This window comes from Eurosta solidaginis, chromosome 4 (assembly GCF_040869045.1).
Source record: "Eurosta solidaginis isolate ZX-2024a chromosome 4, ASM4086904v1, whole genome shotgun sequence".
Lineage (NCBI taxonomy): Eukaryota > Metazoa > Arthropoda > Insecta > Diptera > Tephritidae > Eurosta > Eurosta solidaginis.
Window position 1 is genome coordinate 103,577,841 of NC_090322.1, and position 26,299 is coordinate 103,604,139.

General features: G+C 37.9%; 2 pseudogenes; both read left to right on the top strand.

Annotated features, from left to right (window-relative positions):
- The window catches only part of LOC137248637 (T-complex protein 1 subunit eta-like), a 528,633-nt pseudogene that overhangs the window by 177,406 nt on the left and 324,928 nt on the right, over nucleotides 1-26,299 (top strand).
- Nucleotides 1,293-9,994, top strand: LOC137247695 (T-complex protein 1 subunit eta-like; annotated as a pseudogene).

The window sequence follows — 26,299 nt, forward strand, 5'->3', positions numbered from 1 at the left end:
TTGACAGGGGTGACGATTTGGAATGAAAAATCCTCCAAATGAAATAGCATGTTGACAAATTTAGCTTTGCCACAATATATCGTGCTCTCTCGCACCTACTATATTCATAGGTATTGTGAAATACGTAATTTTTGTGTGGAAAAACATTTTCAGCGAGTCCGCCATTTTCCGCGAATTGAGCTGCAGGCCTGTGCTAATTTTGGAGCATTAAATTAAATTAAATTAAAACAACTTAGCGATGTTGGATGTAAGTGTTTGGAAAGTGAATTTAATATGTATTTATGTTTGTAGTTGTACAATATTACAAATTCTAATATTTTTCCAGAAAACAATTTCTGCACTTCGTGCACGTCTCCAACAAATGGAACCAACAACACAATACGCTTCGTTGCCTGGAAATCGAGCACAAATTGAAAACCTCAATAGCCAGGTTATCCTCTACAACAACCAGGTGCACCACTTGGTTATATGGGTCAAATGATGCCACCAACACAACCTGGACAGGCGCCGATGCTCAGTCAACCACCCAAGCCGGGTTAACCCCCAATACCCGGACATACTTGTTATAATGTATGCTAATACAACTAATATATTTAAAAATTTGCTGATGATTATTTTTGTGTTATTTTCTTTAGCAACCACCTGCACCTGTTACTGGTAAATATCAACAGCCCCAACAGTATGACCAGGCCCAAGGCTGTTTAGATCCCGATCAGATGCCAAATCCGATAAAAAAATAGCGCTGGTGGTGCTTTAATTACTAATGAATAGGGTTTATTACCACCATTGGTGACCACAAAATATGTGGTAGAAGATCAGGGCAACTCCTCGCCACGGTACGTTAGCTATCGCTATTCGAAATTAACGTTTTGTTTGGCAATTACATTGATCTTTCTTCTTTGCAGGTCCTCTTTGTATTGCATACCTGCAACAGCTGATATATTAAAAACAACAGCTTTGTCCATTACACTTACCGTCTAACCAATGGCACGAACGGATGAGGGTGAATATGAGCCACCCATTGTAAATTTTGGTGAATTGGGTCCAATTAGATGTAATCGTTGCAAGGCTCATATGCAATTTGTAGATGCTGGTCGTCGTTACCAATGTCTTATGTGTAAAGTAACAACAGATGGTAAAAAAAATCTTTCACTTTTATTTGTTTTCATTGATCCATATTTTTTCTCAACAGTGCCAACTGTATATTTGCAACATTTGGGCCACACCCGACGGCGTGTCGATAAATATGAACTCCTGAACTTTTATTGGGTACATATGAGTTTTTGTGTAAAAAATATGTGGGTACCGATAGCTCTCAAGGTAAACCTCAACTCATATCCAACATCAATGCCTCGCAATCAATTGTGGACGCTGCACGCACTACATTGGGTCCACGCAGTATGGACAAGCATATTATTGATTCCAGTGGTAATGCTACAATTTCAAATGATGGTGCAACCATTTTGAAACTATTGGATATTGTGCATCCAGCCGTAAAACTCTAATCGACATCGCCAAATCTCAAAATGCTGAGGTAAGTTTTTTGTTATATTAGAATGTGTAGAATAAAAATCTTTCTCTTATCAGGTCGGCGATGGCACCATTTCAGTAGTACTTTAAGCAGGTGAAATCTTAAAACAACTTAAACCATATGTTGAGGAAGGCGTGCACGTATCATCATTAAAGCTATACGTAAAGCATTATAATTATGCATGACCAAAATATGACATGGCTGTACGTGTCGAAGCGCCAATCAAAGGAACAACAACGTGCTTTATTGGAAAACACGCTGCCACAGCAATGTCCTCCAAACTTATTCATCAACGAAAAGATTTATTTTCTAAAATTGTTGTGGACGCTGTACTTTTTTTTGATGGACCCAACGTCATACAAAAGATGTAAAATCGCATTATTAAATATAGTTTTGCACTTCAAGGCTGAGCGTGATGATTCTGAAAAGTAGGTGTTGATAATGTTCAAGAGTATCAGAAAATTGTTGATGCTGAATGGCGCATTCTGTATAATGAACTAGCTATGTAAGGCGTCAATGTTGTGTTATCTAAACTACCAATTAGTGATGTTGGTACACACTATTTTGCAGATTGTGATATGTTTTGTGCTGTTCGTGTACCAGAAGAAGATTTGAAACGTACAATGAAAGCTTGTGGTGGTGCGGTTATGAATACAGCTAATGGTATTAATTCAAGTGTTTTGGGTCAATGTGATTACTTTGAAGAAAGTCAAGTTGGTGGTGAACGTTTAAACGTTTTCCAAGGTTTGATAGTGGGTTTGACATTGATATTATTTTCATAGTTTATAATTATTTAAAGGTTGCGTTAATGTTAGAACATGTACATTGATTTTACGTGGCGGTGCCGAACAATTTTTGGAAGAAACTGAGCTTCGTTATATGATGCTATAATGATTGTACGGCGTACAATTAAACATGATTCTGTTGTTGCTGGTAAGTCAAAATACAAATTGAAACAAATGTCTAATCTTAGGGCCTCATTCTCTATTACGAAACGAACTTTCGTTGCGGATCAGAGACGAATCGCTAGTGTATTTGCGCTATGTTAAACGATGGTAACTTATCACTTGACAATTACTTTTGCCTTCCTGTTAGTTAGAAACGTAAAGATAGAGAATACCATTGCTAGACGAAATCGTTTGGAGGCGAATCGTTCGTCTGAGCTATCGTTCTCAATACAGAATGAAGCCTTTAAATTGTTAAGTAATATAATGAAAAGATTGTGTCCAACTCCCGAAGAAAAAAACTATAAAATTTGTGTAAGTGAAATGATAATTATTGCATTTGGTTGTTAGTTTTGAGGCATCGTCTTCGAGTGCCTTCTGATCGCATATGCCGGTTCTTTTGCATTCTTTTATATGCATAAAGTGCCGTAGAAGCCTTCCTCACCCTCTCCTCCACGTTGAGCTTCCATGACAGCTTATTGTCTAGGATGATTCCTAGATATTTCGTGCACGGTTTCTCCCGTAGGGTCACCCCTCCTAACTTAGATACTTTGTACATCTTTGTAAACAAGACCATATGCAACGTCATCTGCGTAAACCGCAAGTTTTGCTGGTCCCTCGTAGAATCACCTGAGCATTTGGTTAATGACTAGCGTCTACAGCAGAGGTGATAGCACCCCTCCCTGCGGAGTGCCCCTGTCCTCTAATTTCGTGGCCGCGTACAATCCCCATTGCGATCCATCTGGGTAAGGCTGGATGTACTTTAACGTAATTAAGACCATCCATAATCGCCCATTTAGAAACACTGTTGAAAGCCCCGGAAATGTTTAAGAAGACTTCTAGATCATATTCCTTATATTCCAGGGCTTTTTCTATGCTTATTACCACCCTATGCAATGCGGTGTCTACTGACTTGCCTTTGGTGTACGCCTGTTGTGTTGTGGAGAGCAGCTTTTAAAACACGTTGGACTGTATGTACACATCTATCAGCCTCTCAAAGGTTTTGAGCAGAAATGATGTTAAGCTATTGGGTCTATAATATTTGGGATACACGTGACCGATCTTCCCCTCCTTTGGTAGGAAAGCTACACGAGCAGTTCTCCAAGAGTGCGGTACAGGATTCAGTCTTATGCACCCATCGAATCACTCATCTTCTCGGGAAAAGCCGGCGTGCACCTCTCGTGCTTTTTTGAACTGCCTTCGACCTACTTCTACCGCCTCATGGGCCCATTCCAAGTGCTCGCTCTCCACTTCTGTTAGGTCGACCACTGCTCCCAGGCGTTGGACAATTCTTAGTGCTGCACGGTACTGCGAGAGAGCTCTTTTACTTCCCCTGCTCCGTACCATTCTCCACTCTTCTACTCATTTGTGTGCTTTTCCAACACGGAGTTCATTGGATCAGCACTACTCTCGCTCGCCGAGTCCGATGCACCGCTTAATGCGTATTCGTCATCCTTAGTTTGCGACTCAGTCCTCCCCTTTTCATCCTCCTTATTACAATTTGGTAAAGAGTCGTTCATCTTGGTCGTACGACCACTAGCCCGACAAGGCGGGCTCAGCGGTGCAGTGTTATATACGGAAAAGGAACCGTCAGCCACAGCAGCGCCCCTTTCTGTGGTAAGGCCATCAATACTTCCCGAGGTGGTCCGGTATCGGGAAGGCTCCGATCGAATACAGCCGAATTTATCCCCTGGCTGCAAATTGTCCAATAGGCACGGTCCGCATAACACCCTGGATTAGGGGGTTGGCAGTTCTTGGTCACCGACATCCCGCCGCCCTCCTATGAGCCAAACGGCGTAGATGCCAGTCCTAAACAGCTCCGCCTCATAGTCGGGCGTTATTGAGATCGGCTAAGCCCTCACACCAACGGCTAGGTGCCTACCCTAGTGAGGGAGAGATTGGGGAGATAGCTGTTTATTTTATTACAAAGCTCATAGATGGAGGAAACAATTGCATAGGTGTAGAAGCAATAGTGACTCCTTCTGGTGGTAATGGTAGCTATTGATATGTAGAAGTTAAACAGAAATTTGATGAATATGAGTTTTTTTTTAAGTTATTGCAAAAAGAGCGTTGAGGATTTTTAAATATACGAGGTACCTTCGTACATGTTTCTAAGAATGAAGAATGAGACCTATTCAAACTTCGCTATACTTTAACATACAATACTTTTCCCCATTTTAACACAACTATCATTTTTTTATTTTATTAAATTTTATAAAATATTTCTTCCTCTACAGTTCCATTTCCGTATTGGATGGTAAATATGGCTTTCGCATTTTCTCCATCAATAACTGTGACAATGTGGAAGAAATCTATGATCCTAGTGATGATGGTAACAGCAGAGAAACCGAACTGTTTACAAATGTTACACTGCAAAAATAATCAAAATATCTGCGTCTACGGCTCAAATACCCACAGTATATGAATGAATTGAACGCACCCAATTGTCTGCCTAACGGATAGTATACATATCCATCAACGAACTGGGTCTGAATACTGAAACAGTACACATATTCAAAATCGATGAGAAGGCTGTGATGATGGTATAGGGTGAGTTGTTGAATAACATACGAAAACCACTTTAACCCATCTATATATTTGTATTACAGCTAAAGCTTTACAAACAGCAAAAATTGCTGGCGCCAAGCAATTGGAAAAGGCAGTGAAGCATTCATCACACTGTACGGATGGTGCTGCTGTCATCTCTACTTCGCCGAGTGGCGGCTCGTCCGACTATCTAACGAAGACAGTATAATCATATCTTTTGCCAACACAGGTTAGCGATGTGCTTGCACAGGAAAATATTTCAATTGGAAAACAAAAACCAATTAAGAGGGTTTATTTATTATTAAAGTACTTACTTTTCTTTATATCAACTGTATCAGTTTAAGTTGCAATTTCATGAACATATATAATAAAGTATGTCGTGGTACGATTGCTGTTGGAATTAGATTTGAAACCAATCAATAGTTCTGCTAAGGATTGCAGAATTATTGCTGGAATGATTAGATTTAGAACAGTAATAAGTCTGACTCAATTACTAGTGGTACATTTTTAAGTTCACCAATTACGAGAGGAATCTGATTCCACAACACCTTTGAATATTCTTGATCTGAAAAAAAGTAAACCTAATCTGAATTTCTACTAAGCTTTAAGTTGTAGATTATTCAAATAATTGGAGTTTTTTCTAAAGCTTAAAATAATTTTCTGTTCACTTGGAAAAGATTTCAATTGGAAAACGAAGAGTTTATGTTATTATTAAAGTACTTACTTATTTTTTATATGAACTGTATTAATTTAAGTTACAATTTCATGTACATATATAATAAAGTATGTCGTGGTACGATTGCTGTTGGAATTAGATTTGAAACCAATCAATACTTCTGCTAAGGGTTGCAGAATTATTGCTGGATTTAGATTTAGAACAATAATAAGTCTGACTCAATCACTAGTCCTACATTTTTAAATTCATATTTTACTTTACTTTATTACTTTCAAATTCAATTACGACAGCAATCGGATTCCACGACACCTTTGAATATTCTTGATCTGAAAAAAAAAGAGTAAATCTAATCTGAATTTCTAATTAGCTTTAAGTTGTAGATTTAAATTGATTCAAATAATAAAATTTTTTATTCGAAACCATGGAAACAACTCAAATTCAATTGGAATCATTTTTTGTTGGTTTGTCGGAATTTGTAATTGATTATGAACGTATTTTGATTTGTGGTGGTTTTAATGTGAACCTATTTGTTAATGATTCCTACTGTAGTAAATTACTTGACCATTTTGCAACAGCAGGTCTATGTGTTGTCAACAGTGCTAGCCCGACGAGATTTGACAATAATTCTGTACCCGGTCTTCTTGATTATTTTGTAATTTGTGAGTCCTGCCACGTCCTAAAATTTGAGCAGATATCCTTTGTTTCTGACCACGACCTGATTTTCTGTATGAAATGAAACAACAGATTATTATCAGACGCAAATTGTATGTACAGTAAATCAAAGCTATATCCCTCTCTTCCATCCAAGGAGCTGTGGAGAAACTTGAAAAGGTTTAAAATACATGGCAAGGATAGTACGGAGTGTGATGTGGATATGGATGAGCTAAATAACTTTTTGTTAGCGCTAACAATGACGTCAATGCTCCAGCCCTGCTAAAATATTACTCTTCCTATGCCGGCCCTGATAACAAATTTAAATTTGATGCAATTGGCAAGGCTGATGTTTTGAAGTCTTTATTATTAAGTATAAAATCGAAAGCTTTGGGGGAGGATGGAATCTCTCTAAGATTTATTAAGATAGTAATGGAGTTTATATTAGGTCCACTTAAACACATCATAAATTTCTGCTTCACCTCCTCATGTTTTCCCACGATGTGGAAGAAAGCAATTATACTTCCTATTACAAAAAAACTAATGCTACTTGTGCAGGTGATTATAGGCCTATCAGCATACTGCCTACATTCTCGAAGGTATGTGGAAATTTAATTGCAGCACAAATTTCTAACTTTATCTAGCAAAATAAATTACTCAGTCCATTGCAATCTGGCTTCAGACCAAAGCACAGCTGTTCTACAGCAATGGTTAAAGTGTTGGATGACATAAGAACTAGTTTTGATGCTGGCGACCTAGCACTTCTTTGTTTACTGGATTTCTTCAAAGCATTTGATTCTGTGAATCATAATCTGCTTTCTTCGAAGCTGAAATATTACTTGGGATTTGAGAATAGCTCAGTAAAGCTTATTTCCAGTTATATTAAGGATAGGACGCAGAAAGTTAAGTCAGGGAATTCATTGTCGCAGTCTAAACCTGTGCATGCTGGCGTACCACAAAGGTCGGTCTGTGGTCCACTTTTTTAGTCTCTTTTTGAATGATATTTTTGATGTGTGCCAGTATGTCAATATTCATGAATATTCCGATTACATGCAACTGCATTTTTCAAGTCGTATTGGTCTTGTTGAAGATTTGTGTTTCAAAATTAATAACGATCTGTCTGTCACAGTTTGGGCTATTGAAAATTCGTTGAGTTTGAATGCATCTAAGTCTTATGTTTTGCCTATATGTCATAGTTTAGTATATAATATTGACATTCCTGCGTTGTATATTGGAACTAGTCCGCTTAAATTTGTCGACAGAATAAAAAGTCTAGGTTTTATTGTAAACTGTAAACTTACTTGTGTTGACCATGTTAACAGGGTGGTTACCAATGTTTATGCCATATTACGGAAGTTAAGAGTCTCTGCCCCATTCACACCCGTTGAAACCAGGCGAAAACTTGTTCTGCAGTCAATTATTCCACTTATAACTTACGCTGAGGTAGTATATGCTAAAATGGACTCAGTGTCATACAACAAAGTTACTGTAGCGTTTAATAATGCTACGAGATACGTTTACGGGATTGGCAGATATGATTACATATCTGCCTGGCGAACGAAAATTCTTGCAGCCTTGAAAATTATCTAGCCGCTAGGAATTGTATCTTTATATACAAATTATTATTGTGGAAGACACCAAATTACTTATTCGAAAAGTTGAAGCCAGTGAAATCACTGAGACATCAGAGTCTGGTCGTACCATTGCATAATTATTTAACCTCATCTAGACTACTTTTCATTAGCGCTGTTAGATTATGGAATTCAATCCCAGATAATGTGAACGTTGGACTAAATAGATTCAACTACAAGGCTGTAATACTAATAAGTACTATAAAGCTGTATAAAAACAATGCAAAACATTGTAAGGGTGTTTAAAATCTTTGCCTCTCTTTTCTTTGCCCTTTTCTCACTTTGATTTTGACTATCTTTTCTTTCGTTAAGGTTTAATTTATTGTAAATATGTTACTCAGATTTAAGTTAGTATATACATATTTGTACTGTTTTATGTTTAATAACTTAGTTGAAGTACTTCTAAAAGACTATATCTGGTCTTACCCTGTACTATGTTGGTAAATAAATAAATAAATGTAAATGTAAATGTCACCATTCAATTCATTGCAACAAAATACAAAAATAAAAGAAATTTTCATTTAATTTATCTAGAATACTTTTAATGCCATAAGTCGAACCAAAATTTACCAATCCTTGTGAAATTTGTAAGGGCATAGCTTCTATGACGATAACTGTCTTCTGTGAAAATAGGCGAAATCGGTTGAAGCCACGCCCAGTTTTTATACACAGTCGTCCGTCTGTCCTTCCGCTCGGCCGTTGACACGATAACTTGAGCGAAAATCGATATATCTTTACTGAACTTGGTACATGTACTTATCTGAACTCACTTTATCTTGGTATTAAAAATGAGAGAAATCCGACTATGACCACGCCCACTTTTTCGATATCGAAAATTTCGAAAATTGAAAAAAGTCATAATTCTATACCAAATACGAAAAAACGGATGAAACATGGTGATTGGGTTGGTTTTTTGACGCAAAATATAACTTTAAAGAATCTTTGTAAAATGGGTGTGACACTTACCATATTAAGAGAAGAAAATGAAAAAGTTCTGCAGGGCGAAATCAAAAGCCCTTGTAATCATGGCAGGAATACAGTTCGTGGTATTACATATATAAATAAATTAGTGGTACCCGACAGATGATGTTCTGGGTCACGCTGGTCCACATTTTGGTCGATATCTCGAAAACGTTTTCACATATACAACTAAGGGCCACTCCCTTTTAAAATACTGATTAATATCTTTAATTTGATACCCATATCGTACAAACACATTCTAGAGTCACCCCTGGTCCCCCTTTATGGCGATATCTAGAAAAAGCGTCCACCTATAGAACTAAGGCCCACTCCCTTTTAAAATACTCATTAACACCTTTCATTTGATACCCATATCGTGCAAACACATTCTAGAATCATCCACGGTCCACCTTTATGGCGATATCTCGATGGACGTCTACCTATAGAACTAAGGCCCACTCCATTTTAAAACTCTTTAATACCTTTCATTTGATACCCACGTCATACAAACACATTCCAGGGTTACCCTAGGTCATTTTCCTACATGGTGATTTTCACTTATTAGACAAAGGATGAAGGAAAATCGTTCCAAAAAACGTCACCCTTGGTCTACAATTTGGTCGATATTTCCCAAACGTATGTGATATGGAATTAAAAACCATTTATAAACCATCTAAGAAACCCTACGAAACCAACGCAGCTATAATTATACTCAGATGAGCAGAGATCTCACAGTATATTAATTTTCATTTCATTTCATTTCATTTATTTTTTTTTTAGTCTATGATTTCATTAATCTTACAGACTAGATGTACATTCATTCAACTTAAATGCTAATAAATTTATTTTATACATAATACGAGTAAAGCTTAGCGCTAAAGGACGCTCTCGGGAGTGCGAAGTCAAGCTCAAGGCTAAAAAAGATCCTGTTATATTCACTGATGGCCCTAGAGATTGGATCAAAATTGTGATAGTTAGCTCCGATAACTTTCACGTGGAACGGATATTGGGCACGAAGGGTTCTGCTCGGGACGTTGAAGCCAATTTGCGCTAGTAGTTCCGGGCAGGCAACCCAACCACATATAAGATCATACACAAACAGCAGAGATTGAATATAACGTCTGGCCGCAAGCGACTTCATGTTTATGAGGGCACAGCGGGCGCGGTAAGAAGGTATTGGTTCTAAAAAATTAAGCGGTTGGAGTGCGAATCGAGTGAAACTTTTCTGTACTCTTTCCAGTCTTTGAGAATGAGAGGAATAAATTGGGTTCCAAATTAAGGAAGCATATTCCAGCTTTGAGAGAACTAAAGAATTATATAAAATTTTTCTGGTGTATGGATCTTTGAAAGCTCGCCCATATCGCCGCAGGAAAGCCAAATTGGAATAGGCTTTAGGAAGAATGGAGCTAATATGATTCGCGAAGGTAAAACCAGAGTCAAACATTACTCCAAGATCAACGAATTCCCTGACGCTAGAGAGATTATCATCAGCAATTGAATACGCGGTATTAATCGTATAGAGGTTTCTCGAAAGCGTCATAAAGTAGATTATTTATAATGCTCCAATTAGTTAATCTATTTAGATCTTCTTGTAAAAGACACACATCTGACATGCTCGAAATTGTTCTAAAAACTTTTAGGTCATCTGCGTAGAGCAGGTATTTTGAACTCCTAAAACATGTTCCTATATCATTTATAAAAAAAGAAATAAAATTGGCCCGAGAATACTACCCTGAGGTACCCCAGATGTGGCAATGAATGAATAAGACTTGGTATTCTCAATTTCGACGAACGAGGTTCTATTAGTGAGATAGGACCCAATCCAACGTAAAAAGGTAGAATGGAAACCCAATAGTTCAAGCTTGCCTAATAGTATGCTGTGGGTGACAGTATCAAATGCCTTCGCGAAGTCAGTATATACAACATCAACTTGATGTCCATTTTTGAAAGACGAAATGCAAAAATGAGAAAATGAGGCTAGGTTCGTAACTGTGGAGCGACCACTGACAAACCCGTGTTGACACTCATCTATGGAACCTTTTATTACAAAGGATAGCTTCTCTTTTACCACTTTTTCAAAGAGCTTAGAGCAAGTGGGCAGTTTAGAGATGGGTCTGTAGTTAGTTACTATGTTTTTGTTGCCAGATTTAAAGATAGGAGAAATCGAGGCTATTTTCCACCTATCAACAATTTTGTTCGCATAACGGTATTCCGCAACGGTATATGCTAATCGAGATAAATTTAGACTTCCATATATCAAAATTAAAAATACATTATTGGCATACGGCTCTTAATTTCCACCTTTTAGGAGTCATATATGATTTTTTTATGATTATATGTTTCGATTTTCTCGAGGTACATATTTCTCACATATTTCGGACTCTTATCGAACTCATAATTAAGAGCGCTTCGAAAATATTTCAGGGTTGATTTAAAAAAAAATGATAAAGAAATGCGTTCAAATTTAACCAAATTTCCAATTTAAAAAAAAATATTCAAATAAAACAAATTGATAGCTGAAGAAAGATAGCAAAGGCAAGTTGCTCCACTTTTTAGTATTACCATTTGTATGTATCTATGAAAAAGACGATTTTGTCTCCAAAGCTCTCAACTGAGTATGTATTGTCAGGCTACACCCGAACTTAGCCTTCCTTACTTGTTCTTTAAAAGTTTATTGCAGCTACTTATTGCTTTATAGTTTGCAACTGTAGGTATTTTATATAATAAGTAAAACTTCGAGGCGTTTTGTTTTATCTTTATTAGCACATGAAAGTAAAAATAGATGTGGTACAAAATTAATAAAATATGCGTAGTAACTAACTATCGTTTTTTGATTATATAATGTGTTACTAAATCACTTTCCGGTCGGTAAAATATAAACCCAGCAAAAATCTAGTGACCGAAAATGGCGACCAACAACAACAAATCCCACATTGTTCCACAATTGCTAGTATGAAAAAATGAGATGGCCTAACTGCAATGTCCGATTCGTATATGCTTGCTGGTATGTATCCTCAAATAGGTCTAAAAAATTTTCTGCGAATCCGCCATTTCTAATTAAGCGTTCCATATCGGTGGTGAAAAATTTTTGTTAAGAGATATACTTTAATTTATATTGTGCGATTGTGATACAATTACAAATTATTGTGCCTAAATTGCTTGTAATGAATTCTAAAGTGGTTGTGCTAATTTTGGGGCATTAAATATTATGGAATATATATAATTTTTGCAGGTAAATATAAAACGTTCATGCAAATCTGAATAGGTGCAATAATTGCACATATTTTTCGCAAATTCATTTAGAAGCCTCGAGCCAATGCGTAAACTTCCATGTATTCGCCAGAGCCTCCAGCAACAACACCGCCAGGGCAATCTGTACCTAGTGGTCCCAATCAGATGACTGTAAAGAGCACAATTATACCTGGCTTGCCTAATATGCCACAACCAAAACAAGCAGTATACGCAAACATATATTTTTAAATAATTTGCTGTCTAATAATGCCAACCCCCTAATCCAGGGTGTTATGCGGACCGTGCCTATTGGACGATTTGCAGTCAGGGGATAAATTCGGCTGTATTCGAACGGAACCTTCCCGATACCGGGCCACCTCGGGAAGTATTAGTGGCCTTACCACAGTAAGTGGCGCTGTTGTGGCGGGCGGTTATTTCCCCGTATACAATACTGGACCGCTGAGCCCGCCTTGTCGGGCAAGTGGTCGTACGACCAAGATGAACGACTCATTACCTGATTGTAATAAGAACGATGTAAAGAGGAGAACTGAGTCGCAATCCAAGGACGACAAATACGAATTATGCGATGCGTCGGACTCGGGGAGCGAGAGTAGTGCTGATTCAATGAACTCCGTGTTGGAGAAGCACATAAATGAAAACGGAGTAGAAGAGTGGAGAAGGGTACGGAGCAGAGGAAGTAAAAGAGCTCTCTCGCAGTACCGTGCAGCACTAAGAATTGTACAACGCTTGGGAGTAGTGGTCGACCCAACAGAAGTGGAGATCGAGCGCTTGGAATGGGCCCATGAAACGGTAGAAGTAGGTCGAAGGCAGTTCAAAAGGTTTGCTGCGAGAAAACCTCGGTTCTGCAACCGGTACGAGGAGGAAGAATCGTCGAATGACAGAATGAAGGGGCAACGTTCAGCGGAAGGCGACAAGCCTGCTTTCAAGAGGCAGTAAGGAACCAGTCCTAGAGCCGCGAAGCAGGGCAGTCGCATATACAATACAAGTAGGCCCAAAGCTGTAAGACAGATGGGCTCCAATAGCGAGGTAGCAACTACGTCGAAAGCTGCGAGTCAGAGGGAAGTTCCAATTACGGAAGTAGGAGATAAGCCAAAGGGAGATAACGCTAAGACTCCAATTTTCTCGGAGGCGCTAAAGAGAGTTAACGCTAAGACTCCGGCTTTCTCGGAGCTGCCAAAGGGATATAACACTAAGACTCCTGCTTTTCCCGAGAAGATGAGTGATGTGGCAAAGCAGTCACTGACTGTGGCGCTGGTTGATCGTAGCAGTCCTTTCGGACAAATGACTACTGAAAGGTGGAGATATGTGGAACGGGAGCTTATTAGCTTGATGCTTAAGATGATGCGGGAACAACCAAGTAAGCCCCTTCCAACCTTTGATTCGGAGGGATGGTATAATGGTGTGAAGATGATAGCGTGCGACAACATCGCAAGCTTGCAGTGGCTGGAGGAAGTGGTTCCAAACCTCCAAAGGCAAGGCACGAACGCGCGGTTTGAGGTGGTGGATAAAGCACAAATCCCTACGGTATCAAAAGTTGAGGTATGGATACCATGCTTGATGAAGTCGGAGGATACACTGCGACTTCTGCAGAATCAGAATCCGAATCTACCGACACAGGATTGGAAGGTACTTACTGTATCTCAGCCTACCGAGGGTGGTCAGTTGTACATCTTCCAAATAAATCCCTACGGTATCAAAAGTTAAGGTATGGATACCATGCTTGATGAAGTCGGAGGATACACTGCGACTTCTGCAGAATCAGAATCCGAATCTACCGACACAGGATTGGAAGGTACTTACTGTATCTCAGCCTACCGAGGGTGGTCAGTTGTACATCTTCCAAATAAACAAGCAGGCGGAGGATATTTTGTACACGCAGCTTGGCAAAATGTCCTTTGGCACTGGCAAAATCGACATGCGACTCAGGAAAAGAAGTCCCGAGGATAAAAACCCCAACACGGATAGAAGTGGGCGAAGTCAAAAAGGACCTCAAAAACCCAAGGGAAAAAAAGACAGGTGGAGGTCCCCGGCGTCACCACGAACGTGCTAGAAGAGGACCAATCGCTAAATGGTGCTTTGACTCGCTCAGAGGAACACCCGCCACAACAGTCACGAGAGGCTGAAGGGGGCATCGAATACTCTAAACCAAAAGGGCAAGGGGAGGACTACGACGCCAAGATGAAGGTGCTGGAGGGGGACAAACAGCCCAATGTGCTGCGAGTCCTACAGATAACCCTCCAACACAGTAAAGTGGCGTCGAGCGAATTCCTTCTAACCCTTGAGGAGGGTTCGTTTGACGTGGCGCTGATCCAGGAGCCGTCGCTCTCATCGGGAGGAAAGGTTTCTGCACTTAGCGCGCGCGGGTTTGGCTTTTACTACGCGCAAACGGAAGGACGGGTGCGAGCTGTAGTAATGGTAAGGAAACAGCTGCAATCATATATGCTGCCTAATTACACCACTGAGGATCTCGTAGCGGTGGCCGTTGAACAAAAGAATAAGCAGGCATTTATCCTGGCGTCCTGCTACATGGCCCATGCTGCGGAGGTTCCACCGATGGAGTGCAAAAGGCTAGTACAGGAGGAAGGGCGCAAAGGGCGGTTGGTCATAGGCGCAGATGCAAATGTGCACCACAATGCGTGGGGAGGAGCAGATACGAACGACAGAGGCGAATTCCTGTTTTGTTACATCCTGCAAACCAATTTTCAGATAGCCAACAGGGGAAATGTCCCTACATACATTGGTCCAACATCCAGCAATGTTCTGGATATTACATTGAGCTCCGAGCGTGATATATCGAGATATGATTGGATGGTTCTTGATAGACCATCCTTCTCCGACCATGCGTATATCAGCTTCAGCATCCCCCTAAAGAGGGTAGGTAAGGGAGAAACCTTTAGAAACCCTAGGTCAACGAACTGGACTAAATTCCAGAAACATGTAGAAAAAAAACTGGGACAACCCAAAGAGGTTGCTAATGTGGAGGAACTGGAGGAGTCGAATGAATTCCTAACAAGGACGCTTATGACTGCGTATAACAAAGCTTGCCCTCTAAGAAGATTCAGAAGAAAAGCAAAGCCGCCATGGTGGAGCAATGAGCTGAGTCTTCTAAAAAGGCAGGTAAAAGACATGTTTAAGCTCGCAAAGACCGCGGAAAGCGAAGCGTGTCGGAACGAGTACAGGGATCTACTGAGGATCTACAAGCGTGAAATTACCAGGGCGAAGAGAAACTCTTGGAAAAGTTTCTGTACGGGCATAGAAAGCTCCAGCGAAACAGCACGGTTGAAAAAAGTCCAACAATTAGTCCAGGGACTAATAAAGAAAGAGAACGGGGAATGGTCACGTAATAGTGAGGAATCCCTTGAGGTGCTTCTCGATACACATTTCCCATCGGGAGACGGTTTAGAAGAGCCAGCAGACATCACTAACACTTCGAGTGGGCAGTGAAGACGTTTTCTCAGTTTAAATCGCGGGGCCCAGATGGTATATTCCCGGCCATGCTACAAGTCTCAAGTAGGGCGGTCGTGGAGTGACTTAAAATAATATTCGATGGGTGCATAAGACTGAATCATGTACCGCACTCTTGGAGAACTGCTCGTGTAGCTTTCCTACCAAAGGCGCGGAAGATCGGTCACGTGTATCCCAAAGACTATAGACCCATTAGCTTAACATCATTTCTGCCCAAAACCTTTGAGAGGCTGATAGATGTGTACATAAAGCCCAACGTGGATGAAAAGCTGCTCTTCACAACACAGCATGCGTACACCAAAGGAAAGTCGGTAGACGCCGCATTGCATAGGGTGGTAATAAGCTTAGATAAATCCCTGGAATATAAGGAGTATACTCTAGGAGTCTTCTTGGACATTGCCGGGGCTTTCAATAATGTTGCAAAATGGGCGATTATGGACGGTCTTAATTACATTAAAGTCCATCCTGCCTTAATCAGATGGATCGGCTGCATGTTAAATTGCAGAAAGATTACATCACAATGGGGATTGTACGAGGCCACGAAATCAGTGGACAGGGGCACGCCGCAGGGAGGGGTGCTATCACCTCTGCTGTGGACGCTGGTAATCAACCAATTGCTCAGGCAATTCGATGAGGGATCCGTAAACTTACGGCTTACGCAGATGACGTTGAAATTGTCATAAGTGGAAAGCGCCTTCCAACGATTAGTTCTTTCATGGATCGGGCGCTTCGGGATATTCATACCTGGGCAACTAATGTCGGGTTAAAGTCAATGCGAATAAAACGGACATGGTCTTGTTTACAAAGAGGTACAAGGTCCCAAAAGGTACAAGGGACCAGGCCTAAGTTAGGAGGGGTGACCTTACAAAACCTTGCACAAAATATCTAGGAATCATCCTAGACAGTAAGCTGTCATGGAAGCTCAACGTGGAGGAGGGGGTTAAGAAGGCCTCAACGGCACTCTGTGCATGTCAAAGAATACTGGGGTGTACGTAGGGCCTATCGCCCTCTCGTTCTCATTCGGTTTTTACAGCGATTGTAAGCCCTATTCTATACTATGGAGTTCTTGTTTGGTGGAAAGCCACACAAAAAACAACATACCTCAAAATATTAGAGGGGTATGCAGAGTATCGATGCTTAGCAATACGGGCACCCTGAAAACAACCCCCACGGCTGCACTGTATGCCATTCTGCACATCCCACCTGTAGACCTGGTAGCAAAGAACTAAGCGTTAACGACCGCAACCAGGCTCTGTGCTTCGGGGCAGCTTGAGCGCCGACCATATGGCCATAGTAGTATAGCGTCATCAATCACAAGACGAACAGACTGCGTGATTCTCTATCTGCGCTTCGATGGAGATCTTAAGGCCACAATAGAGGTGGACGGTTGGTGCAAGGGTGCGCAAACGGCGGACGCGGCGATACATGTGTACACCGATGGTTCCAAAGTAGTGGAAGGAGTAGGGTCTGCGGTATACTGCGTTGATCCGGAAATAAGCAGATCCTGCAGGCTGCCGGATTACTGTAGCGTTTTCCGAGCGGAAATATTAGCCAAAGCAGTAGAAACCCTGGAAGAGAAAAGCTTAAGCCGCAACCGTGTTATCTTCTATATTGACAGTCAAGCAGCAATTAAGGCTATAATCTCGCATAGCACATCATCTAAATGCGTGGTAGAGTGTAAGCAGTCTCTGGAGAGAATGGGGACAGGGAGAAGCATACATCTATATTGGGTCCCAGGGCATATGAGAATAGATGGGAATGAAAAAGCGGACGAACTAGCTAAAAAGGGCGCATCCCTTGAAGCTTGCTCTGTAGATGCCCCAATTAGATTTTGCGGGATTAAGCGAAGGCGAGAGGTGCACATGATCGACCAAGCGGGAAAGGCGTGGGTTCAATCGCGGGGCTGTAAAGTGTTATGTGATTATGTGTAGGTCTTACAACCTTAGACTAACACAGTTGCTTCTATCATTAAAAAGAGAGGACTGTAGACTCATGACGGGTATTATGACTGGACACTGCCTTCTGGCGTCACATGCCTTTAAATTAGGCTTGGTCAGTGATATCAGATGTATGAAGTGCGGCTTGGAGGAGGAAACGATGGAGCACGTTCTGTGCTCGTGCTCTGCACTGGCCAGGTTAAGACTCCACCTATTAGGAGTGATACAGCTCTCAGATCTAGAAGCAGCAAGTGGCTTAAGTCCTAGGAAGCTACTAGTATTTGCCAAGAGGATGGAGTTATTTTATAACATAGGTGCTGGTTTTTGATAGGGTTTTTCAGTTTGGTCGTTAAAACAAACTTCTGGTAACACTACGGACTCAATCAGTCTATGTGAGGTCCTCATGGACCGGCCAGTTCAACCTACCTACCTTCTGTCTAATAAATTTTGTTATTTTTCTGGACTGGTCCTCCTCAAATTGGTCAGATACACCACCAACATCAATTGCAGGCGGTGTTACATCTCCATACCAGCAAAAAGGGGAAAGGTGCCCCATAAAGACACCATGAAAATCGTTGTGTCCATCTTGGACACCAGAAATATGCTGTACACACACACACACACCGCGGTACACGCTTACTTTTCGTTTTCAATTCCTTTTCAATAAAATATTTGTTCTTTTAGTTTTGTTAAGTTTAATTGTTTTTATTTATAACTTTGGTTCTCTTTTACACGTTTTTAGTTTTTTTGATAGTGCACTTAGTTTATAATTTCTAGGTTATTCTGTAGATTTTAATTTCTTCTACTACTTTTAATTTCTACTCGCGTGTGTAACTGTTGCCGGTTCCGTCTCAAAACTGTATCTACCCACGCTGCGTTGCCATTTTTCCTATAGCTGAAAATGCAATTCGCACTGCTGAGTGCAATTGGCATTGCTGTTCAGCAACAGCTGACGGCGATGCCACCTGCACGCAGGGGTGTCTTTTGTTGCGTAAAGCGGGTAACGCAGTGCGGTTATACCACCCTTCCTTAGAAAAAGAAGAATCTGACAAGTTGATCAGATTTGTCATATTCTTCTTGTTCCAATGACTTAATTGTTTTGGTTGAATGAATGTATGATATTAGGGTGTTCCTCCCCTTTTTTCTCATTCGTTCAATCAGAAAAATTTTTTTTCTTTTACATATGAAATTTTGTTAATATTAATTCAATTACTTACATGTAATTTGTTTTCTAATTTCTATTGCACTAAATTAATATATTATATTCATTACAAATAGTGCGTGCATATTAACATTTGGTTTTATTTACATGCAAATTGAAATTTTTGTTTTCTTATATTAATATAAATTTTAATTTGAAATTTCATGCTTCAATAACAGATAGTGAAAATTTAAAATTAATTACAAGCTAGTTTGTAAATTTGTATGAGAAAAATTTATCAGTTTACCTTATTGATTCGGTTTTTGTGAACGGTTTTTTCCTTTTTATTTACTTCATCTAAAACCGTGACATTAACTCCATTAATTTTTGTGACTATATATGGTCCTTGGTAAATGCTTTCATGTTTATTTCTAGGTTCTTTTTGTATTACTACCTTATCGTTTATATTAATTGCTAACGGACGCGCTCTCTTATCATGTATATCCTTATTTTTAATTTTATGTTTATTAATTAAATCTTTTGCTATTTTATGCGTTTTTTGAAGTCTATATTTTACTTCTTCTGCATAATTTTCAACATTGTAAATTGGATCGATTTGTTCCTTTTGAACTTCATTTGGTAAGGTAACATTTCTACCGAATACTAATTCGTATGGAGTAAATCCATTATCAAAAACTGTACTAGGAGTTGTATTATGCAAAAATGTAAAATATTTCAAATAAACGTCCCATTCGGGGAAGTTATCATTTAGAAAAGCTCGTAAATATTCATTAAACACCCGATGATTTCTTTCAATTGTACCTAGGGTTTCATGATGGTAAGCTGTAGAAAAATTATGTTCGATTTTTAGGAGTTTAGTTAATTCAGAGAAAATTTCATTTTTATATTCGGTTCCTAAATCGGTTTTAATTGATTTCATTATGCCATAAATGAGGATGAAGTCTTCAAAAATGGCAGTTGCAATTGTTTTTGCTGTCTTATCAGGGATTGATATTGTAACTAGGTATTTGCTTAAGTCGCACATAATAGTAACCGCGAACCTATTCCCATTATTCGACTCAGGCAAAGGTCCTATTGTATCATAACTACGACATCGAAAGGTTTGCAGGGTGTTGGTGTAAGCACCAAATTTTCTTTGGTTTTTGGCTTGACTTTATTCAAAAGGCATTTTTTGCAATTTTTGACGTATGTGGCAATATCACGGGTCATACCTTTCCAATAATATTTTGTACGTATTTTTGCGTAAAGCTTTTTATTTCCGCAGTGACCTGATATCGGGTCATTGTGGTAAATTTCCATTAATTTAAGTATTTTGTCGTTGTCCGTAACTGTTTCGACAGGTTCTATTAATAATATTTTTAAATTTTTTAAAATTGAATTTCCTGTACTTTTAAAATTTGAAATAGAAAAATATTTAAATAACTGATCATCTTTTTGCCATTCTGCTTTCTTAATGTTGTGTTTACCAGCTTCTTTTTCAAGCTTCAAAAGTAATTCATCTAATTGCATTATTTTGTTAGTACACACAATATTAAGTAACTCGAGTTTTTTATGTTTTAAATGCGCACATATTTTTAAATTGATTTTATCATTATCGTTGTCATGACATATTTGGCTTTTTATCCTATGAATTTTCTTGGAAAAATTATATGAAAATTTGTCGAATACCTGTAGTTTGACATTTTCTTCGTTTATGTCTTCAGCCGATTGCTGTAATTGTTCGTGACGTTTCCTCATAGACCTCGTCTGTACCGCTAAAATTTGGTTATTGGAGTTTTTAAGTTCTTGAATTGAAATTCGCGATAATGCGTCTGCACCTACGTTAGATTTTCCTTTAATATATTCTATGGTAAAATTATATTCGGACAATTCCAAACGGATTCTGGAAATTTTCGACGACGGATCTTTCATATTAAGTAGATAAACTAGTGGACGATGATCTGATTTAACTTTGAAGTGAGTGCCATAAATATATGCACGAAATTGCTTTATTGCAAAATATATTGCCAAAAGTTCTAATTCTATTATTGCTTTATTTTGTTCCGATTTGCTAAAGGATTTTGAAGCAAAACAAATTGGCAAGTCGTTACCGTTATGATTTTGACTCAGCATCGCACCACAACCTAACTTTGAAGCATCAACCGTAATTAAAAATTCTTTGGTGAAATCTGGATATTGTAAAAGTTTTTGAGAAATCAGACTTTTTCTTAGTTTTTCGAAAGCTAACTCACATGCCGTATCCCAATTAAATTCAACTTTTTTCTACTGAAACGATTCAATGGAGCTGCTAAAGAAGCGAAATTTGGAATAAATCTCCTATAATAATTTGCAAATGCCACGAATCGTCGGACAGCGTCTTTATCGCGTGGCTTAGGATACCTTTTAATTGCTTCAATTTTTGAATCGTCTGGTAGCAAACCATTTGCTGAGCATTTATGCCCTAAGAAAGTTACTTCAGGTCTAAGAAAATTACATTTTTTTGGGTTAAGTCGCAAGTTGAACTTCCTACAGGTTTCGAAAACTTTTTTTAGATTATTGAGATGATGTGCTTCGCTACATCCAATTACTATTATATCGTCTACATACATAAAGGCTTGGTTGGGTGAAATACCAGAAAATGCAATTGACATCATTCTTGAAAATGAATTTGGAGCTACGTTTAGACCAAATGGTAAAACCTTCCATCGAAAAGCTCCGCGGTCAGTACTAAAATATGTTATGTCTCTTGAATCTTTGTGAAGTGGGATTTGGTGAAAACCCGAAAAAGATCTAAAGTAGAAAAGAATTTCGCACGACCAAGGTTATCCAAAATATCGTCTACACGTGCCAAAGGAAATTTGTCGGCAATTAACTTTTTATTTACAGCCCTAAAGTCAACGCACATTCTATACGATTTTTGGCCATTTAGGTCTTTTTTCGGTACCAAAATCAACGGACTGTTATAATTCGAACAACTATTTTCGATCAAATCGTTTTCCAATAATTTATTAACTTGTTTATTTGTTTCTTCACGTTGAGAATACGGTAGGCGGTAATTTTTAATGTATACTGGCGTCGTATCGTTTAGTCTTAGTTTTTGTTCATAAAAATTGTTTATTGTCATTTTATCGTTGTCTATCGCAAAAATATCGGAATATTGTAAAAATAAGTTAATAAGTTTATTTTCAGCATAATTAGGTATTTGTTTTTCTAAAATGCTTTTAAGTTCTTTAATACGACTATCTTGCTTTACTGGGTTATTGATTTTATAAACGTTATAATTAGAAAGTTTTTCGGTTTGAATGTTGTGGTTGTTTACGTATTTTACGCTATTTGTGGTATTTATTACCTTAATGATCGGATTACTAATATCAACTATACATTTCGCTGTGAAAACACCGTCAGAAATCTCTTGAGAATCCACGAAAAGTGGTTCTGAGTCTTTTTCCAAGGCGAAAATTCTATAGACTTCGCAACGAGGCGGTATAACAAATGTATCGCTTTCCATTCCGTGAAGGATGGGAAGTGCGATCTTTTCATTGCCTATCCAGAAGGAAATGCAATTTGTTGCATAGCTGATATCGCATTTATTTGTTTTTAGGAAATCTTTACCAAGTATTCCATCTGATGGAATGTTGAAATCATTGTCTACCACGTGCAACGTATGTTTGATATAAAAATTTGAAAAGTGTAAGTTGGTTGTAAAAGTACCTAATGTAGAAACTGTATCTGTAGTTACTCCAGTAATATTAATTGTATCAATGCTATTAATTGACAAATTTTTATTAAGAGAAGAAATTTTAATTAACGAAATGTCGGCTTGTGTATCGACTAGAAATGTACAAAATTTGTTAGAGCCAGTAATATTTATTTGTATAAAATCGGAATAATTTAAGTTAAGACAATACACGTTTTTAGAAGAAAAATTGTGAGCTGAATCAGTTAGTAATTTGTCTCGTCCTCCCTCAGTGTTCGCTCCTGAGGGGCTTCCCTGTTTAAAGCCCGAACGCTTGCATTTCTAGCTCTAGTGTTGGAACCGCTATTATTGCTAGTACGACTATTGTTGCTATTATTATTACTATTAGGCTGATTCCGATTTCCGCCGCCGGAACGGAAATTTTGTCTTTGATTGCCGCGATTGAAGTTGTTGCCGTAGTTATTGTTACTAAAAGATAGTCTATTTTGGCTATAATTGTTAAAGTTACGACTTTGATTTTGAAAATTTCGACCTCGGTAATTACTTTGAAAATTTCTAAAATTGTTATTGTTCCGAGCTCTAAATGCTAAAACTTGGCGTTCTTTTATTTCATTCGATTGCTCTACAATCAGTTTAGCTACTACGTCCTTGGAATCAGAAAAATTGGTTGAAGCGAGGACTGATTTGACTAAACTGGTTTTTGCGTTCAATCGGCAAACGTTAACTGTTTGCTCGATGGCCATTTCACGGGCTTTGGGCTGAGTAATCCCTTCGATAATGAGCGAACGCTCTAAAGCATCAGACAATTCCTCGACGCGTTTTGCAAAATCGGTGTAATTATTATTATTAACTTGCAAAGCTGCAATTTTTCCGGCCACAACTTTGGAGTTGTCGGGTTTTATACGGTTACGTAGTGCTATTTTTATATCGTTAACTGAAAGTACTTGAGTTGGTATCGCTTCTCGCGCTTTACCATCGAGTTTGGATTTAATATATGAAATACAAATGCTAGTTAAATTTTCGTCGACAAATTGTTCGATTAACTCAATTTTAGTAATGAAAGATTCGAGACCTAGGGGCTCACCGCTATAATTTTCACGCATAATACCAGCACATATGCCGATAAATGTCCTTTTTCCTTCAGGAGTCGCCATATTTGTATCGGAATTAGGAGGATTTGAAATATTTGTTTCGGGCAATTCCTCAAATCCGTGAAATTCTCTGGATAAAGAAAGTCTAACAACAAGGTTTTTGATTGTAATGGGCGAGTATGTGGTTGCGCCTTCGGAAACTGGGCTTTTAAAATCGAGATTTTCGGAATCGGAACTTTCGGAATTAAAATTTTTGGAATTGGAATCTGAATTTTTGGAATTTTCGGAATATGAGCCTTGTTCTGAAATTCTGGGAACTACTTTTTGGTTTCTAAGGAACATATGTAGTAGGAAGCAAAGAAGAAATATTTAAACTGATTAAAGTCGAACTTGTGGAAATTGCTTACGAAAATTTAACAGAAATTAAAATTGAATTGAATGTTGATGTGAAATGGAAAGAATTATCCGGCAATTTAATGAAAGACTGAATATTTAATGATAAATTGAATATATATTGAAGTAATTTAATTTAAATTGATTTGAAAGGAAAATATTTTATTTTTGTAAAAGGACTTGGCTGATGATAACGGACGCACCGCTTTATTAAAAAGATCTCAATGTGTTTGTGCTTTTACGGACGCACCGTTTTTATTAAAATTGTATGGTTTTTTTTTATAGATACGGGCGCACCGCATCTTTTCAAATTTATAATACGAATATCCTCGGACGCACCGGGATTTAAAAAAAAATTTCATTGGTTATTTACGGTACCACCGTTTATGCAAAAAAATCTTTTTGGTTAATTACGGAACCACCGTTTACGCTAAAAAAAAAATTTTGTATGTTTGTTTACGGACGCACTGTAGCGCACTGTAGGTTGGCAAAATAAATTGTTATACTTGAAACGCAAGTACGTATATGGGGTAGTTGGGCAAAAACCAAAAAAAGGTTGTTATAATGAAAATGTTGCAAAGTTATGTTTTTGTGAAAGTTTACAATAATTAGAATTTCCATAAATTGGATTAGAATCAACGAGATTAAATTTTTACTTATTTATGAAGTTATGATTAAGGCAGCTGAAATATAATGAATGTGAAAAAGTAGAAAAAGAATCTTATTTTATTAGATGCATTAATCGGAAAATTTTAGGTTTGGTTTTGTCCAACTGTGACCCATATTATTTAAAAAAAATTCATTAAAAAATTGTTACAAATGTATTTGTGTTTTGCTTTTCTCATTTTTTTTTTTGTATTTTCTTTTGTGATGTTTTAGTAATAATAATAATAATAATATTAAATTTTGTTTGAAAATAGTAATAGCAATAGGAATTACGTAGGTGATGTTTATTTATAGGAAAAGTTAATGATAATATAGTAAAGTGATGGGATAGTATGAAAATTCAAAACTACAATATTTTTAAAGAACAAGTTGAAATAGAATTTTAATAATCTACTTTTGTTTTCTGCACACTGTGCGCCGTACCCGTACTGCAAATTTTCTGCTGCTGCTGTTGTCCGCTGCCAGTATGTAGTTATTTCATATTGTTATGCTGATTGCCTTCTCTGCTGGCGTTCTGCTGCTGATATGTGCTGCTGGTTTTCAGCGCTATGTATATAGCTGTAAATATTGATGGCGTGGCTTGCCTATGACCGTTATTTACAGTATTGGTTATGGTACACATATATATATTTTGTGAACCGTTATGCCTCTACGATTTGGAGGTACAGTGCTACACGAGCGTATTAATGCCGTTTTAATTTGTTCAAAATTTAATAAAAGTTTTATATTACCTCCGTTGCATGTTAAGTAGTTTTAGTTGTTACTTTTGGTATTATTTCCGTGTTTGTTAATTATATGAATTATCTCTGCTTTATGTGTACGTAAATTTGAAGAATGTCTCTCTCTCTTTTTTTTTTGTGGACAATTTTCTAAATGATTTGCTTTTTCAGCAATTTTTTGTAACATTTTGAAGATTTTTATATTTTTTGTAAAGTTTTTCATGTTTTTAAATTTTTTTTTTTTTGTATGGGTTTTTGCATTTTTATATATTTTTTTTTTTTTTTTTTGTAGGGTTTTTATAAGTTTGTATTTTTTTTGGATTTTTATGGTTTTTTTAATTTTTTTTTGTAGATTTTTGGATTTTTATTTGTAACTTTTTCTTTTCGTATATGTGTATTTTGTTGTAATTAATATTTCATTTTCTTCCGAGTTTGTAATTTTTTGTATTTTTGTTTGATGGTTTAATTCATTTTCGTTTTTAATTAATAAAAAAATTTTTTTTTTTGATTTTTAAATTTTTATAATTTTAGTTTTTAAGAGGCCTGCCTCTTCGCCACTATGGCCGCCATTTCGAGGCCCGGCGTCACGGTCGCCATGAAAGGTGCCCCATAAAGACACCATGAAAATCGTTGTGTCCATCTTGGACACCAGAAATATGCTGTGCACACACACACACACCGCGGTACACACTTACTTTTCGTTTTCAATTCCTTTTCAATAAAATGTTTGTTCTTTTAGTTTTGTTAAGTTTAATTGTTTTTATTTATAACTTTGGTTCTCTTTTACACGTTTTTAGTTTTTTTGATAGTGCACTTAGTTTATAATTTCTGGTTTATTCTGTAGATTTTAATTTCTTCTAATACTTTTAATTTCTACCCGCGTGTGTAACTGTTGCCGGTTCCGTCTCAAAACTGTATCTACCCACGCTGCGTTGCCATTTTTCCTATAGCTGAAAATGCAATTCGCACTGCTGAGTGCAATTGGCATTGCTGTTCAG